Here is an 18,490-nt window from a genome sequence, read left to right as displayed (position 1 = left end):
AAAAAAAAACGAATCACCCCTCCCCCCTCCCGAACATGAATAACAAACTTACTGTAACGCAGACAAACACACTTCTGCAGCACTAGCAGCCTTCATCTGAACACAATTCGCTGCAAAATAAAGAAATAATGAAATAACCCGTCCTTCTCTGGTTTTACCTACAAGGTTTGAAATAGCATCCCGTTAAGTATCAGGCAAGGGCAACTTTTCATATCCTTCAAAAACAGATGGAATAACTACTTATTGCTGAAACTACAAGACACCTCCTAATGGACTCCTGTCTCTCCCCCACACGCTCCACCACTCCCCTCTGAAACGCAACACCAAGAAAATCACTGCTGAAGCAAGAAACCTTGCTATATTCATGCTCAATGCGTATATCTGGCCAAAATACATCACACTTTGCAAATTCCACCCTTTGTAGGATTGTTGTATTTTGTGCAACTTTGATCACCAGATAATACCCCACACCTGTTGTGGTTTGTATCATATTTTATCATAATATCTCCTATATCCAGGATTTTCAGCATGATAATTAAATGTATACACCACTGACCTTTCTTGCAAAGTCCTATACCTGCACATCATAGCTATATACTATGTTTTTGTCCAGTGTCTCCCATCTGTATCTTTAACTTTTTACAATACAATTGGTTACTTAGTTGTAATGCTCTTACACCCTTGCAAAGCGCTCGAACGTCGTCCTTGAATTAGGCCAGGGTTGTAAAAAAAAATATTTTCAGAGAAGGGTTAATACAGTTTATGAAGAGGCAAACTTAAAAGTAGTATTTACTTCCATAAAGGAATTCAAAGTCAAGAGTTTAAATAGGTAAAACAGCTGGAACCTAAGCTCTCTGTAAGGTATTGGGGAGACTGATAAGAACCCGCTGATATTTTACATTGCCTTGTGAATGCATCTATGGAAGGAACCAACAGCATAGAAGAAAAGTTCAGCCTTACCCTATCAGGAGTAATGCCACTGAAACATTAGAAGAGAGGAAAGCGAAGGGTAATGTGATGGCAGCAGCTAAGCATATTTTCAGAACATAAATACTCTATAGGAGGAAAGCCTTCTTTGGACAACATGTTCCATGGTTAGGCACAATGATGAGGCTAAAGAGGGGCATAAGCTCTTGAGTAACAAAAGAAAGTATTTCTTTACAGAGAGAGTGGCTGTATGGAACAGATCCCATCAGATGTGGTGTATCCATTAAACAGTTACCAGCAGACTTGCTGGATGCAAAGAACAGCAGCCAACGCGGGTACTACGATCAAAAGAACTGTTCGTACAAGAGGTACAGGATACATGGAGCAACTTCCAACACAGGTGATCAAGGTATGGGATAGACCTAAGCAGAAGATCCGTGGCGCAACTCAATGCAAAGTTGATGAAAGCATGGAACATCTCAGAGCAAAAGGAGCTGATGCATGGAAACGTTCTGGCAAGAGGCTAAACAGAAAGGTGTAAAGCAGCTTTGAAGGGTATATGGAGCAGCTCCCTACAAAAGGTGGTGGATTAAAGGAATAGCTCTGGTCAGTAGTGAATCCATGAAACAGCGCGTAGTAGATATGATGGTTATTAAAAATGTATCAGAACACAGATATTGGTCCTCACAATTAGATACCTCACAGAATGGACAGGGATTAATTATATAGACAGGTTGTTTTGTCCCTATCCAACATCACATTTCAAGTTTGTAGGAGGGAAGATCTTACTTTTATGTATTTTTATACGTTATAGTATCAATGTCTAGATATTCATTTTTAAACAACCTCAAAACACAATTTGAGTATGTATCCACAATATTCAAGACTGTAGCTTCCAGCAACTGTTTTTCTCTTCCTTGCCTTCCCCAATTTGAGGCCAATTGATGATGCTACATACATATATTTAGACTAAAATAGCTGCAGAGGACATCCAAGAGGCAGAGTAGGGGGTAAAGGGTATAAGGAGAGAAAGGGAAAGTTGAGTGAGAAGGAAACTGAAGAGGCGTAAAGAAGAACAAAGAGAGAGAGGACAGAGGAGACTAGATGAAACAAGCATTGGCAAAGCAAACAGGTCTCGCCTATACAAGAGCTATTGGTTTTGGCAATGTGTTTGCCATGTTGTACACCAGTGTGGCTCCTGTTCAGCACGGCTAAAAGTTAGTGGCATGGAGGAGTAGAGTGTATTTGTTTGAAAGTTGTAGGGTGGGGTAGGAGGAGCAGAGTGTCGTATAGTTGAGTAGTGGGGAGTAGAGTTCAGTTGCAGAGAGTGTCAGAGTGGAGTGAAGTGGGGTGGAACAGGGTGGAGGGGGTTGGAGTGTATTGAGGCAGATTGGAAGAGAAAGAGGTGGATTGGACTGTGTTGGACTGAAACAGGGGATGCGGATGGGATTGTGGTGGATTTGAGTTGTTTGGATTAGATTGGATTCGGATGGGTGGTTTGGATTGGGAGTAATAGGGGTTGGGGGGATTAGAGTGGGGTGGATCAGACTGGACTGGGGTGGGGTGGGGTGGATCAGATTGGCCTGGAGAGGAGTAGGGTGGATTGGATTGGACTGGAGTGGGCTGTATGGATTGGAATGGAGGGACTGGGATGGATTTTATTGGAACGGGATAGAATGAGTGGACTTGATTAGAGTGTGGTGGATTGGACTGGAGTGAGGTGGATTGAGTGGGATGGAGTGAAATGTGGTGGAGTGGATTGGATTGAGGAGTGCTGGGCTGGACTGGAGTGGGCGGTTTGGATTGAGGTGGATTGGGTGGGTGGATTGATTTGAGTGGGGTGGACTGAACCGAGATAGGGTGGGGTGGACTGGAGTGGATTGAATTGGAGTGGGGTAGGCTGGATCGGATTGGAGTGTGGTGGACTGAACTGCGATGGAGTGGAGTGGACTGTGGTAGAGTGAGGTGAATTGGATTGAGTGAAGTGGATAGAATGGGTGAGGTGGATTGCGGTGGGGTGGACTAGAGTGGGGTGGATTGGATTAGGGAGGGGTGGAGTGGAATGGAGTGAAGTGTATTGGATTGAGTGGATCTGATTGAGCGTGGGGATTACGATGTGGTGGGGTGGATTGGATTGAGTGTGGTGGATTAGATAGGGGTGGGGTGGGTTGGATTGGGTAGTTTGGAGTGGATGTAATGTAATGGAATGAAGTAGGGTAGATTGGATTGCTGTGGGTGGGGTGGACTGATTGGAGTGGAGTGTACTGGATTGAAGTGGGGTAGATTAATGTGGTTTGGAGTGGACTGGAGTAAAGTGGATTAATGTGGACTGGAGAGCGGGGATTATATTGGAGAGGAATGCATTGGAGTGAGGTGGACTGGGTAGCGGTGGACTTGATTAGAGTGGGGTAGATTGGATTGTAGTGGGGTGGGGTGATTGGAATAGAGTAGGTTGGATTGGAGTGGGGTGGATTGGACTGGAGTGCAGTGGATTGGGTTGTGTGGGTGAACTGGATTGTAATGGGGTGTATTGTAGCGAACTGGGATGAGGTGAGGTGGACTGAATTGAATTGGAGAGGGGCAGAATGTTTTGGCTTCTCCACAATGGCAGAGAAGTATCGCCCCACTGGCTCAGAGCCGGCAGCTGGGGAAAAAATATAAATATATATATATATATATATATTTTTTTAATATCCTTTAATTTTTCAGCTGGTGGCTGAGTCAGGATGTGCAGGGAGGGGCGGGGATGGGCCATAGGAGGGGACAAGAGGAGTGGAGTAGTGTGTGCACTTATTTGTGCATGTCTGATTGGCTGGCCGTCTTAGGCCGGCCAAACTAACATGCACACGTAGGTTTCTCCAAACCGGCTGTATTTTACACCTGGGTTGGAGAAACAGCACAGACTCCACTCAGGCCAAATCTAGGATTGCAAAGGGAGTCCCTGAAGCTGCCAAGACTTCTGGGATCAGGAAGAGGTACGTGACGTGGCTGGAAGCACTAGGTATTTTCTTTTTCTTATTATTATTGAACCCTCCACCGATCACACCCTCCCCCTTTAAAATGTGTCCGCCGCCACTAGATTGGAGTGGGTTGTTTGGAATTGTAATGGGGCAGGTTGGAGTGGGGCAAGTTGAAGTGGGACAAGCTGTTTTAGATTAAAGTGGGGTAGATTGAAATGGATTGGAGTGGGGCAGATTATTGTGCAATGGACAGATTTAAGTGGGGCAGATTGTTTTTGTGTGGGTCAGATTGCTTTTGATTGAAGTGGGGCAGATTAGATTGGGGTGGCTTGGGGTGGAATGGTGTGGAGTAAAGTGGGGTGAACTGTAGTGGGGCGGACTAGAGTGGGTGGATTGAGGTGTACTCCATGATTGGGAATTAAAGCATCATTTCAGAGATTACACATAACAAAGTAACAATGTCACTTTGCAATATTTCAAACAAGTTAAGTGTCATCTTTTGGGAAGAGCGCCCACAAGCAAAATCAAAAGCAAACGTGTGGAAAGTGACAAAATACGACCTTTTGAAATAAAAGAAAGTTAGTTAAAAAATGTAAAAAAAAAAAAAACAACTTTGCAATTTTGTTTGTCCTGTTAGGCACGTTTTTGCCAGGCAGTAAAAGAACTAAATAGTACCTCAAATCATGTCGGGAGCAGTGGACGGGAACTAATTAAGTTGAATCAATCAGTGCTTGGTCCCTGCTCCACACAGAGGAACGGAAATAATGGCAGGCATCCCTTGACGAATTGTGAGGCTGTAAAGAAGAGTGCCACGCAAAATAACAAATTGTGAGTGGCAGCCGGGCTCCAAGAAACAGAAGAAAGGAAAGACAGGCAAGCTAGGAAAGAAAGGAAAGACGAAAATAGGAGGGGACGGATTAGGGCAGCACAGGCATAATGAACGGAAGTGGGATTGTGAAGATAAGTGAGCACTAAAGAAAGGGGAGGGGTGAGACGGACCCGGAGGTGAGAGTTCAGGTCGAGGTGCAGTGGGAGAAGAGGCTGACCAGTCGAAGGTGGGAGGGCCTTAGATGCAAGGAGAATAAAGGACATGCAACAAATGGCGATAAGATGAGGAGGTGGGGAAAAGAAAAGTATGTGGGTTTGCGAGATAGGAGGGAAGTGAGTAAATGTAAGAAAAGAGGAAGGGAGAGAGAAAGGGGGTGGAATAAAAGGGGTGGGGAAAAAAGATGGTAAGAAAAAAAAAAAAGCATTTGCAATATGATGGGTCTCGTGTTTCCTCAAGTTAGAGCGATTAGTGTTGTAAACGTCTAACTAGACTTTTCTTGCCACATAAACTGAAAATGAAAAGTAATACGATTACACATAAGGGAGCCAACTTGAAGCACCACGCCAGGAGCATGAAGGTGACTAATCAGAACAAAAAGACTGGACCTGTTTCGCTTTTGCATAGTCATAATAAAAAAATTAAATAATTTTTAAAAAGCGAGTGCAATTGCGCTGTGTAAAACCTTGAATTTGCGAAGGAGTGCTAGGATAAACAATAGCATTAAATTGGTAATCATGAAAAGCTCTCGATTACTGCCCAGCGAGATCATGCTGCCTACGAAATAAAGAGAAAAGGTAGTCCCAGAAACCATACAGAAACATGGAGCCCTGTATGTTTTCAGTAGTTGTCCGTTGCTCTTGAGGAGGGCTAAACACCGGAAAAGGCATGACGTACACATGCCTTTCTTTAATGAAATCAAGCAAATTTTAAAAGGCAAGCCAACAAACCAGCAAAAGTGATGGGTGTGACATGGGGATGGTTAAAAGCCCACACAGAGATTATAACAGGGACAGAGCGCTTGCGCGCTCCACCCTAATAAGAGGGTAACCAGAGAGAAGTGTGGAGAGAAGTGCATACAAGAACGTAGGGACGAGATAGGGAAGAAGGCAAGAAGTGTACATCTGGGAAGGAAAGAGGGAAAGGAGAACGTTGGGAGAGAATAAGGCAATCAAGACAGCAGGATAGTAAGCATTTCACATACATTATTTGGCACATTTATGGCAACCATTGTCTGAGAGGTACTAGCCTTCAAATAGGGGAATTAAAGTACTAGATTGAGGTCCTGGTCATTAATATAATTTTTAAACCTCTCATATTTTAACACTCAAAGCAGAAAAATAGGGCCGTGCTTCACGGTTGCCACTAGGGTGAGTTATAGTAAGCCTCCCAAAGACATTGTGTTTTGCGCCTAGGAATCTGCAGAGCAGGGGAAAATCGACAGGGATCTTACCAATTTTCAAATGGGTCTAGTTGGCAGGCTCTGGGGTGTTCTTTGTAGTAATCTACCCTTCTCAAAGACTCTGCCATGATTTATTTTGGTACCTTAAGTCCACCCCCCCCCCATATTGCTCTGAGAAACAATAGCCACAATGTTATGCAAGACTAACTTAAATATCACAAAGTGAATTGCAATGTAGTAAATGTTAAACAAACATCAGCACCAGCAATAAGTAATATCGAAAGGACAAAAGTGTCCAATATTTTAATCAAAATATTATTAAAGCTTGCATCTAACTTTGTGCCTGACTGCTAGAATCTAAAGCCTCAAGTCTGTCCATATGTTATGTGTGCACATCCTCAACTGATTCATTGTCCAAAATCCCGTGACAGAGTATTCACCAGACCAGCGTTGGGTCACGTTGGGTCACAAGTACCGCAAAAAGTCCTCCTGAGTAGCCAAAGTCAGGATTTATTTTAGACAACAGCTAATAATGAATTAATTTGTTGATGTATTCCTTGTGATAGTAGTGTTTTTTGTTATGTAAAGAAAGCATGTGTTGCGTTTGTGCCATTTGACAGATTTCTATAAATCCAGTGAATTCTCACAAGGATATTGAATCACATATATCTTTCAAAGAGATCAAGCACAGGAGGATCCAAATGAACGTTGGAGACTTGCTCCAGTGGCTCAAGTGAAGTCTTGTGGTTGTAAAGCATATCTACAATGATGATAAACAACCTAGAAGCTGTGTAATTTAGTGTAAAAGTCCTCCTCCAAACCACGCATGTACAATATAGTTGGCAGTGCCTAACGAAAGCCTTGGTAGCAGAAAGTGAACCTCATGAAGTCCAAAAACATTTCGTCTGACTGAATATTCCTATTTTAAGAACATTTGGTATGACTCTTATAGATGAAGAGTAGTAGATAGTCTCACAACATGGCTACAAGTTGTAACATTACATAGATTCCATGAATCATATCTCAGTACAACAACTCGCCCAAGAACAAACATTGAACATAGTGGCCATCACTATAAAGTCTCATGATCCTTTTTATCGTCTAGAACTTCTGCGTTCTGCTTGTATACATCAACGAGCCACAGGCACAAGCTGAAAAGAGTAGTATCTTAATTCCGCTACTATCTTCTATGACATAAGGACATGGACAAAGTATCATTCATTCCATGTTCACAGACAGTACTCATCAATTTCTACTGAATGGAAAGCACACCCTCATGCTTCTATTTTTATGTAAAAAGCATAATACCTTAAACTTAGATGTTCTATAGGTTTCCTGCCATATGACGTGCACATTTGTTTTTTAAGCATGATATGAACTTTGTCACATACCAAACTGGACTTACACTATCATCGGTTCAGGTCTCCCCTTTAGGAGGCTGGACTGGCTTGTAGTGAGTACCAAGGGGTACTTACACCTTGCACCAAGCCCAGGTATCCCTTATTAGTGTAGAGGGGTGTCTAGCAGCTTAGGCTGATAGAAAAGGTAGCTTAGCAGAGCAGCTTAGGCTGAACTAGGAGACGAGTGAAGCTCCTACAGTACCACTAGTGTCATATGCACAATATCATAAGAAAACACAATACACAGATATACTAAAAATAAAAGGTACTTTATTTTTATGACAATATGCCAAAGTATCTCAGTGAGTACCCTCAGTATGAGGATAGCAAATACACACAAGATATATGTACACAATACCAAAAATATGCAGTAATAGCAATAGAAAACAGTGCAAACAATGTATGGTCACAATAGAATGCAATGGGGGCACATAGGGATAGGGGCAACACAAACCATATACTCTAGAAGTGGAATGCGAACCACGAATGGACCCCAAACCTATGTGACCTTGTAGAGGGTCGCCGGGACTGTAAGGAAACAGTGAGGGTTAGAAAAATAGCCCACCCCAAGACGCTGAAAAGTGGGTGCAAAGTGCACCTAAGTTCCCCAAAGAGCACAGAAGTCGTGATAGGGGAATTCTGCAGGAAAGACCAACACCAGCAATGCAACAACGATGGATTTCCAGACGAGGGTACCTGTGGAACAAGGGGACCAAGTCCAAAAGTCACGATCAAGTCGGGAGTGGGCAGATGCCCAGGAAATGCCAGCTGTGGGTGCAAAGAAGCTGCCACCGGATGGTAGAAGCTGAGGATTCTGCACGAACGACAAGGGCTAGAAACTTCCCCTTTGGAGGATGGATGTCTCACGTCGTGAAGAGTCGTGCAGAAGTGTTTTCCCGCAGAAAGACCGCAAACAAGCCTTGCTCGCTGCAAGGGTCGCGGTTAGGGTTTTTGGATGCTGCTGTGGCCCAGGAGGGACCAGGATGTCGCTAATTGCGTGAGGAGACAGAGGGGGCGCCCAGCAAGAGAAGGAGCCCACTCAGAAGCAAGCAGCACCCGCAGAAGTGCCGGAACAGGCACTACGAAGTGGAGTGAATCGGTGCTCACCCGAAGTTGCACAAGAGAGTCCCACGCCGCCGGAGGACAACTCAGGAGGTCGTGCAATGCAGGTTATAGTGCCGGGGACCCAGGCTTGGCTGTGCACAAAGGAAATCCTCGGTGAGTGCACAGGAGCTGGAGTAGCTGCAAAACACGCGGTTCCCAGCAATGCAGTCTGGCATGGGGAGGCAAGGACTTACCTCCACCAAACTTGGACTGAAGAGTCACTGGACTGTGGGAGTCACTTGGACAGAGTTGCTGAGTTCAAGGGACCTTGCTCGTCGTGCTGAGAGGAGACCCAGAGGACCGGTGATGCAGTTCTTCGGTGCCTGCGGTTGCAGGGGGAAGATTCCATCGACCCACGGGAGATTTCTTCGGAGCTTCTAGTGCAGAGAGGAGGCAGACTACCCCCACAGCATGCACCACCAGGAAAACAGTCGAGAAGGCGGCAGGATCAGCGTTACAAGGTCGCAGTAGTCGTCTTTGCTACTTTGTTGCAGTTTTGCAGGCTTCCAGCGCGGTCAGCAGTCGATTCCTTGGCAGAAGGTGAAGAGAGAGATGCAGAGGAACTCTGATGAGCTCTTGCATTCGTTATCTAAGGAATTCCCCAAAGCAGAGACCGTAAATAGCCAGAAAAGGAGCTTTGGCTACCTAGGAGAGAGGATAGGCTAGCAACACCTGAAGGAGCCTATCAGGAGTCTCTGACGTCACCTGCTGGCCCTGGCCACTCAGAGCAGTCCAGTGTGCCAGCAGCACCTCTGTTTCCAAGATGGCAGAGGTCTGGAGCACACTGGAGGAGCTCTGGGCACCTCCCAGGGGAGGTGCAGGTCAGGGGAGTGGTCACTCCCGTTTCCTTTGTCCAGTTTCGCGCCAGAGCAGGGCTGAGGGATACCTGAACCGGTGTAGACTGGCTTATGCAGAGATAGGCACCATCTGTGCCCATCAAAGCATTTCCAGAGGCTGGGGGAGGCTACTCCTCCCCAGCCCTGACACCTTAATCCAAAGGGAGAGGGTGTAACACCCTCTCTCTGAGGAAGTCCTTTGTTCTGCCTTCCTGGGCCAAGCCTGGCTGGACCCCAGGAGGGCAGAAACCTGTCTGAGGGGTTGGCAGCAGCAGCAGCTGCAGTGAAACCCCGGGAAAGGCAGTTTGGCAGTACCCGGGTCTGTGCTAGAGACCCGGGGAATCATGGGATTGTCTTCCCAATACCAGGATGGCATTTGTGGGGCAATTCCATGATCTTAGACATGTTACATGGCCATATTCGGAGTTACCATTGTGAAGCTACACATAGGTAGTGACCTATGTGTAGTGCACGCGTGTAATGGTGTCCCCGCACTCACAAAGTCCGGGGAATTGGCCCTGAACAATGTGGGGGCACCTTGGCTAGTGCCAGGGTGCCCACACACTAAGTAACTTAGCACCCAACCTTTACCAGGTAAAGGTTAGACATATAGGTGACTTATAAGTTACTTAAGTGCAGTGTAAAACGGCTGTGAAATAACGTGGACGTTATTTCACTCAGGCTGCAGTGGCCGGCCTGTGTAAGAATTGTCAGAGCTCCCTATGGGTGGCAAAAGAAATGCTGCAGCTCATAGGGATCTCCTGGAACCCCAATACCCTGGGTACCTCAGTATCATATACTAGGGAATTATAAGGGTGTTCCAGTATGCCAATGTAAATTGGTAAAATTGGTCACTAGCCTGTTAGTGACAATTTGGAAAGAAATGAGAGTGCATAACCACTGAGGTTCTGATTAGCAGAGCCTCAGTGAGACAGTTAGTCATAACACAGGTAACACATACAGCGCACACTTATGAGCACTGGGGCCCTGGCTGACAGGGTCCCAGTGACACAGACTAAAACAACATATATACAGTGAAATATGGGGGTAACATGCCAGGCAAGATGGTACTTTCCTACATCCCCCTCTTAATGAGTGGTGCCTTGCTTCAGCCATAGGCATCCAACTATTCAGCACTATCCAGACCAGGTCTCACTTTTTATGAAACATTGCAAGCCTAGGTTTGGCAGATAAAAATGACTGCAAGCTACAGGTCCTCCCACTGTTGTGCAACATGACACGGAGAATGATACACAAGCATAAAGGAGAACATCTAAACATGGTGTAGAAATCTTGTTTTTCTTATAGTCAATGCACTGGCCAAAGAAGGTTTTAAGGCAGCCCAGGAGAAATGAGCAATAAAAAGGATAGCCCTGGAAAAGTGTTTAAAACAAATTCTGACACTAACCTCAAACAAATGATAGGAACACAGCCTTATTGTGATGAAGTCTGCAGATGTGGAATCAACCCTGTCAATTTTGAAAACATTTTTTAGAACCGTTCTCTTATTGCCTACTAAGACTTTCAAAGGGCACACAAGTGGAAGTATCTGTGAGGATGCGGATATGGTACCCAGAGAGATGTCATCGGGGTTCATAGCGCAAAAACAGCACTGGTTTCTGTGTCATCCTTTTGATACCAGAGGCTCTGGAAAACGTAGCACACCATCCTTTGAAACAAAAGATAATTTCACGGTTTGCAGTCCCCATTTACTTTTAATACACTGCACATGAATGCACAATTGCCATCATCACAGACCCTCTGCTGCTCATAACATGTCTTTTGCTCTACAGTACCAAGCTCATTGGCCTTTGCCCATGTCCCTGCATTCTCAATCCTTCTAGGCAAACCTATTGTGTTCTGCAACCAGGGTGATCCTTACTTGGCATATCTGGTGACCTTGGGTATAAACATTCTAGTTGTCAGAGCCGGTCAGACAAGAGTTATGCATTTGAACCTCACTAGTTTTCTTCCATCTGATACAACAGAGGAAAAAAGAATACTCCACGTGGAGTATTCCTACTGGGAACTTCAATGGAGTGGGAAACAAAGATGGTACTAGGACCCAGAAGGCCAGGACAAGAGGATCCTAACAGCCACAACAGCAACATCTAGCAAAAGCTACTTCAGCAGCCCTAGGGAAGAACTGTGGAATGGACACAAACTCTTGCTACAGCTCACCACCTACAGGAGGTCCATATCACTTGGGCCTTTTTAGAGCAACATAATCTTATTTTCATTTACCTTTGATAACCCCAGACTGCCATCTTCATATTTCTTATGTTTATCAACCATAAACATGCATTAGCTTAAAACGATTGAAATATCACATTTCTGAAAGTAGTTAGAAGACATTTTCCATTAGAAATCCTCATTATAAGCAGTTTCACTAAAAAGGTAGTTCTCTGTGAGGAAATGTGTCACCCATATATTAGTTGAGATGGCAATAGAGTGAATTAAGATACATTTTTTAAATTAACGGGTTTCCAATCAAAGGAAGTATTTACCACAGCTTTGTTGTGTTTCAATAATTGAAATGGCATGTTTACTCTAAATGAAACTCTCAACTGATCTCATGACAAACGTAAAAGTGCCCAGATAATAATAATTAAAAAAAGAAAAAAGTTACAAAATGAGACGGCTGGATTTTTATGAAGATTCAGGTTTAATAATGTGATCCATTATCAAATCTGAAGCATTCTCTGGGAAAGTGAATGAAACAGGTATATTAAATAGTGAAACAAAAGTGCTCCAGTGATTAATGAATTTAGAATACCGTGGTCAACACAATATAAAATATACTTCAGGTTTTGTATGGCACTAGCTCTGCAGCCTTAGAGCACAAAAACAGCAGTGCTGCAAGCTTGGAGAATAAAAAAAAAAAAAGGACACAGACAAAAGAGGCATTGAGCTATAAAGGTTGCGCAGGGAAACAGACTTTTTTGTGTGTGTTGTGTTCAGTCTTACAAAAAGGTATGAAGTGGTGTAAATAATCCAGTTTTAAGGGATTGCGCCGTTTATGAAAATCAAGTCTGTGGTGGAGTCCTAAATATGCGTGAGGATATTCAAATACTGTAGTAGGTTGCTGTCAGATAGAAAAGCCTTGAATAAAAAGTCTGGGAATCTGTCTTATGGAGATTAGAGTCTAGTGACAAATGGAGGTAAATTGATCAGAAACAATTTTTGTAACCTCCAGGTTGAGGCATTGCAAATAGGAGCTTATCAAATTCAGCTATGTTCATAGAACGGACATCTTGTGGATAAAGAAAACTCTCACCAGTTGTTTACTGTTCTAATTTTTAAATCGTTTTTTTTTTTTTTTTTTTAAACAAGTTAAGCTTGTTATTTAAATACATCAAGTTAATTCAAAATTAAGTCAATAGCACTGGAACATTTTTATATTTTGTTCTACATATTTAAACAAAGATATTTTCCTTTTTTTGAAGTTTAACACTTTATGTTTTCTCTATACTTTGTCATTGCGCTCTTCGTCCTGGTGGCAGAGAACACTGCCAACATGTAAAAAGTTACCAGTAGTAACTTCACACTGTTAAAGTAATTTTTAATTAAATGTGTAATTAACTTAAAATATTTAAATACATGTTTTAAAGATTTTCTTTTTTTTTTAAACGCCCACCTAAAATAAAATGCATTATAAATTAGAAAATGTTACATAGAGTTATTATATATATATATATATATATATATATATATACATATACATACATACACACACACACACATATACACACACACACACATACATTTAGTTACATTGACTGTAGAACCAAAAAAAGTTTAGAACATTTGGATATGAAATATTTATATAATTTTAAACATTAGATTTAATACCTATATATATTTATAAAAAGTCAGACTAAATTAATGTAACAGTATTTCCTCTGGGGTTCTATTTTAAATCCCTGTCAAAAGTAACAGATTTACTACAAAGTGTTAAAGTAAATTTACATATGTAGATTTACTCCACGTGTTAATTTATCTTTGTGAATAGGCTCCTATGTTCATAGCTTCCAAGTTCTCAATTAACAATTACCTTTACCAGCCTAATTTCTGCACATGTGGCAGAAAATTATTTTTTTTAAATGTGGTAACATTATTTAGTTGAAGACTGTTAGCGTTTGACCACTGAATACGCAAGGTTCAATTTTCCTTTAATGGGATCTACAGAGGAGAGCTGTGGGTGTATAAATATACACAGCTGAAGCAATACTACCTAAACCCAGCCAACAATAAAATTGCAACTTTAATGTACATACTAAGCTGTCACAGTGACACAATGAATTAACATTCATCTGCTCTGTTCTGAAGTGCAGGTCACAGGTTTGAATCGTGACACTGCCAATACACAAATAATGGAAATCTGAATAGGCCAATTGAGTCCGCTTAAATTGGGTGATGACAACACCTTTTATGTAAAGGGATTAGAAACAGACATGGGGTGTGAAGCGGGCCAGTGGATACTCTATTTAGGTGTTCTGAAGATCTAGGCCACAGGCCAGCATCTTGAGTTCCATAACTCAAGAGCACAGCAAGATGTGTTCAGAACTGAGGCCAGTCCTGGGACGAGTTACTCAACCTAAAATACTAATATATTGTCAGCATTATTGTTATTATTTGTTAACACAATCTATTTTGTGCTAAAACTTGAGTCCCTAAACTCTGAACTTGCTCACAGTAAACTAAGGCAATTAAATCAGTTATTTTCACTGTAATACGTGGGCCAATATTTTCCACCAGGATTACAAACTAGTTAAGAATAACTCAATCATGTAAGAAAATGTGGATTCCATTACTTTTACGACAAGCAACATTTTACATTGAAAATATTGAGGCTAATGTATTTGATGAAAGCTAAATTCCTTGAATGTGAACGGTTCTCAAGGATATAGCTAGCTCAAGATGGCTAATTTAATGGGCAAAGGTAAAGCAGCCATTCCAGAAGGTAACCTTAAACTGCACATTCAGTGCACAAGGTTTGCACCAACAAACAAGCAGGATAATGCACTCGTTGACCTTACATGCAAAATAGGATTCATCCAATCACCAAATTCTAGAGTTCTCCCACTATTCCTTTTCCAAAACATTTCACCAGTGTGATGAAAGTGTGTCAGTATGCCAAAATGTAAAAGTATTGGCAAAGCCAATTGGTCTGGATTCCGATAGTGGAAGTCGTTTGTGATGGTTGAGATTTTTGTGTATTTTGCTGCCAGCTAAAATAGAAAGGATATAGGATAGCTGGTTTTGGGGACCCCTTTGACGAAACGATTGCAAGCTCTATCCTCAGAGTGTAGAGAAAGGGGTTATGAAAAGGGGTCATAATTATGTAAGGGCTACAAAGCAAAATGTTGGACAATAGATGCTTTGACGAGGGTATTTACAAAAAAAAGAAGAAAACAAAAAAAAAACACGTATGTGAACAAAAAGATGCAAATGCAAAATGACTTCTAACAAAAAAGTAAAACAAATGAGCATGCAAAGGTGATTACTGAAACAAACAGTGTCTTTGTATGTATTCATGTATGTGGTATTTATATAGAAAGAATCTCACCAAAAAGCAGCTAATCTCTGCATGGGTTCTTTAAAACAGATTTTAAGCTTCTCAACATAGACTTTCGGAACAAAAAAAAGCCTCAGGTCAGCAAATAAAATGTTGTGCCAGCTTTGGTAAATATGTCCAAGATCACACACTGGTGCGCCATTACAAGCTACACATAATGTTGCACATGCATTGGAAAAGCCAATAGGTCTACCTTGCAATTTTCATTTAATATTGTGGATAATAATTGATAGCACTATTGTTAAAAAGCAAACAATCAGAGTTCAATTCAAGCTTGTGCTAGCACCAACAGCAAAATATGCTAAGGAAAATCCTTCCACCATTTAAAAAGATGGTTTGTACATCCTGCTAACGAGCATCAGGAGACATTATGGTACACAATAACTGGAATCCAAAGTTAACACCAATGGCACAGAAAGTACCAAAAAAAAAAAAACACAGCGTTTTAAGAAAGGCAATAGATCAAAAACAGTTCCTTGTCGTAGTTGGACTCTCGCTCCTTAGTGAGACCACGGGATTAGGGGTGACAGCACTTCGGTTTGTAGGTGACTGAGTCACTCCTGCAATAAGTCACAACTGTCGGCCCAACCCTCCCAGCTCACAAGCAGTGCTTCACCAAAACTCAGACAGTAAATGTGATTTCTGGCTGTCTTACAAATGGACTCTAGATAAGACCTTTCAGGGAAGTCGTGGTGGAACGGAAGTTACCCTTTTCTCTTGTTAGCAATAAGTCTCATACACACACAGGCAATGAAGGAGATGCAGGAAAATTTAATATATTCATTGAAAAGACTGCAACCTATGGTAAAACGCATGAGCTGTAATGATTAGGATAATCAACAGTAATAAAAGCAGAATTGTGAAGATGAGAGTTATGAATATGAAAATCCCCACCACCTTACAATAAACATGAGAGATGAAATTCCTAACCAAGAAAACCTAATCACTACCCTAAAGAGAGCTAGGTATGATAAACCTAATCAGCCAGTACCATGGGCATGAGAAGCACCCACCCACCCAAACTCTTGTTACCTTGGAATGAGGTCTCTAGGTCAGACTCTGGTGACACAAAGGCTGAGTTCCGCAGCAAGGCGATGTGCAGCATAGATGGCATCTGGAAGGAACCCCTCTAATGACCTGGTCCATGTGAGGTGCATTTATACTAATTATGTAGAATCCCTGACGTAGATATGTTCCTAAACAACTGATAATGTGGTAGACTTAGGACGGCAATTGCATAAACAATCCCTAACAAGAGTGCATGATGTTCCCGTCACAAGTCAGTGACAAAAGGGCATGATGACAATACCTACATGCATCACCAATAGTGATGCCGATAACGAAGCCTTCTCAGAATGGCCCCCATAGTGAAAATCCAAACATTTCTTATAAGATGCAAGCAATGGCAGCAAGCTAAAATAAATAATAAAATTAATGGAATAAACCAGATCATACTAGTAGGTAAAATGTCTCTAGGTGACAAGGGCAATAGACCTGCAAGCCAAAGGCTAAGCTAACTCCTGTGTTCTAGTGAGAAACTAAAATGAATTCACCACATCCTAATGCACTGGAACGCACACACTCCATAGGACAGGGAATGATGCATAAAGCAGACAATAGCAAGAGACAGAATTCTCCTTGCACAGTCAGAGTTCACCATATGAACATTTTAAAATAATTGGTAACAATGGGTCTTGCAAGCAGCTGCACGGTCAAGTCATATCTAAAGTGACCGAGTCCCATCACCAAAATATAGTTGGACAACCAATGGAGGGGGGGGGGGGGGGGGGGGGGGGGGGGGCAGTGTAACCACCCAAGAAACTAAAGCCTTGGATAACTGTCCTGAGAAATGGCAAAATCACGAACAACATGAAAACAAATAGCTGAAAGGGCCTGACCCGAAGTCCACCCTCGTGACTTTCGCTTGCTCTACTTTTTTGACTAATTAATGACATGGGATCACTACGATCTAAATGGTTATGTATAAACACCTAAGAAGAGTAAAGAGTAAAAACAAATTAAATGTGTTCATTTGAAACTACCCATAGCCCATGAATATGGGTGTTTTCTTAGTGGTAAAGTACAGCAGCCCAGTGGAAATTAGAGAAACAGCCGAGTGAATACTTGCTTTGCCCACCTGGGCTATGATAACGCATAGTAGAAACAAATACTAGATTGTGGATTTTTATTACATTTTCTGGTGATTGTCTCATTTGCAAGGAGGATAACTAACGGATGAACACGAACACATGGCTTTCACATCCCTGGTGACAAAGGGTAATATATTCCCAATCACTGCCCTACCTTTCTCTACTTTAGAGCACTAGAATGAATTACGTTATGGCCTGTGACACATGAGTTATTTTAATGCATCTGATAAATCACCGGTGGTAGATTGCAGGCAGAGAGGCATACTGATACCAGACACATATAACACCCCTCCAGGACCAAGATGGGACTAACAAATGTATTTCGCCAAGTTCTTGCGAGGATCTTCACAGTGACTCTCAGTTCTAAAAACCCTGGCTCTGACAGAGCCTGCCTAGACGACTGGACAAATGCCTTAATGGCCGTTACTACTGACGTCAAAGGACATTTCTATGCAGCCTACAGCACGATACTGCGCAATGCATATTAGACTGAAAACTTTACTTAAAAAATGTGGTGTAAACTAATAGGCACTGGTTTCGGCACAAAGAGAGACCACTAAACAGGCTGTGACACCTTTGTTTTTCTACAGCTTAATTGACGGGGGTGAACTGAAAACACAATCATTTCTGCCAAAAACCACCTATTCCTCCGTGATCACACATGGGAACAAGAGCTTGGAACGCATTCTTGAGATGAAGGTAACAACCAAAAGGGTAAATGGATGAAATGTGTGTGTGTGTGTGTGTGTGGGGGCAGAGGGGGGGAATAGGGAAGTTCGACCATGAACAGATTTCCATGCATTATTATTTACCTTCGTTAGAGTTTCTGCTAACATTAGCAGAGACCCTTTTGCAAAACCACAGAGGTCTGTAGGCTCTTCATGACTGTTTAATATTAACTGCTGTCCGTCCTGAATGATAGTGCACAAGCACTGCTCAAATTCTCAGTCTTCAGTATCAGTGTTTCATTTGTAAATAAAAACGTGCCGGTGCCCAGAGCTCTCATTTGGAATATGTGGCCGCTGCAGTTAAATGCGTGAGCACAGAATACTGAGGCAGCGTAATCCTGAAGCCATCTCAGGCCTCTTTACTCCATTTACAACCTCTCCCTGCCCCTTCGGCTCCCTCTTGCAGCATTCTGCTTTCACCCTTTGTGACGCTTTTTCGTCTTTCTCTTCCTTTGTATTTCCCATATGTGTCTTTTGCGCACAGGAAGTGCCTGATGCAGACAAATAAGTGCTGGCCCTAAAATATAAGTGCTGGCGCCCTGCACAAGAAACCACTGGCTCAAATTAAGCACTGTTCAG

At 42.4% G+C, this 18,490-nt stretch overlaps 1 protein-coding gene across 5 annotated transcripts in view; it reads right to left on the bottom strand.

The window, feature by feature from the left end:
* Nucleotides 1-18,490, bottom strand: part of DUSP18 (dual specificity phosphatase 18) — a 102,808-nt gene that overhangs the window by 53,760 nt on the left and 30,558 nt on the right. For 2 of the 5 annotated variants that reach the window (XM_069214448.1, XM_069214451.1), the window contains exon 3: nucleotides 53-110. The exons of the other annotated variants lie outside the window; for them this stretch is intronic. The gene's annotated coding sequence lies outside the window, so the exon portion shown is untranslated. The remainder of the gene's footprint in view (nucleotides 1-52; nucleotides 111-18,490) is intronic. 5 annotated transcript variants of the gene reach the window in all.

Source organism: Pleurodeles waltl, chromosome 11 (genome assembly GCF_031143425.1).
Source record: "Pleurodeles waltl isolate 20211129_DDA chromosome 11, aPleWal1.hap1.20221129, whole genome shotgun sequence".
Classification (NCBI taxonomy): Eukaryota; Metazoa; Chordata; class Amphibia; order Caudata; family Salamandridae; genus Pleurodeles; species Pleurodeles waltl.
The sequence above is the reverse complement of the archived record's forward strand: the minus strand, read 5'-3'. Positions and strand labels throughout refer to the sequence as shown.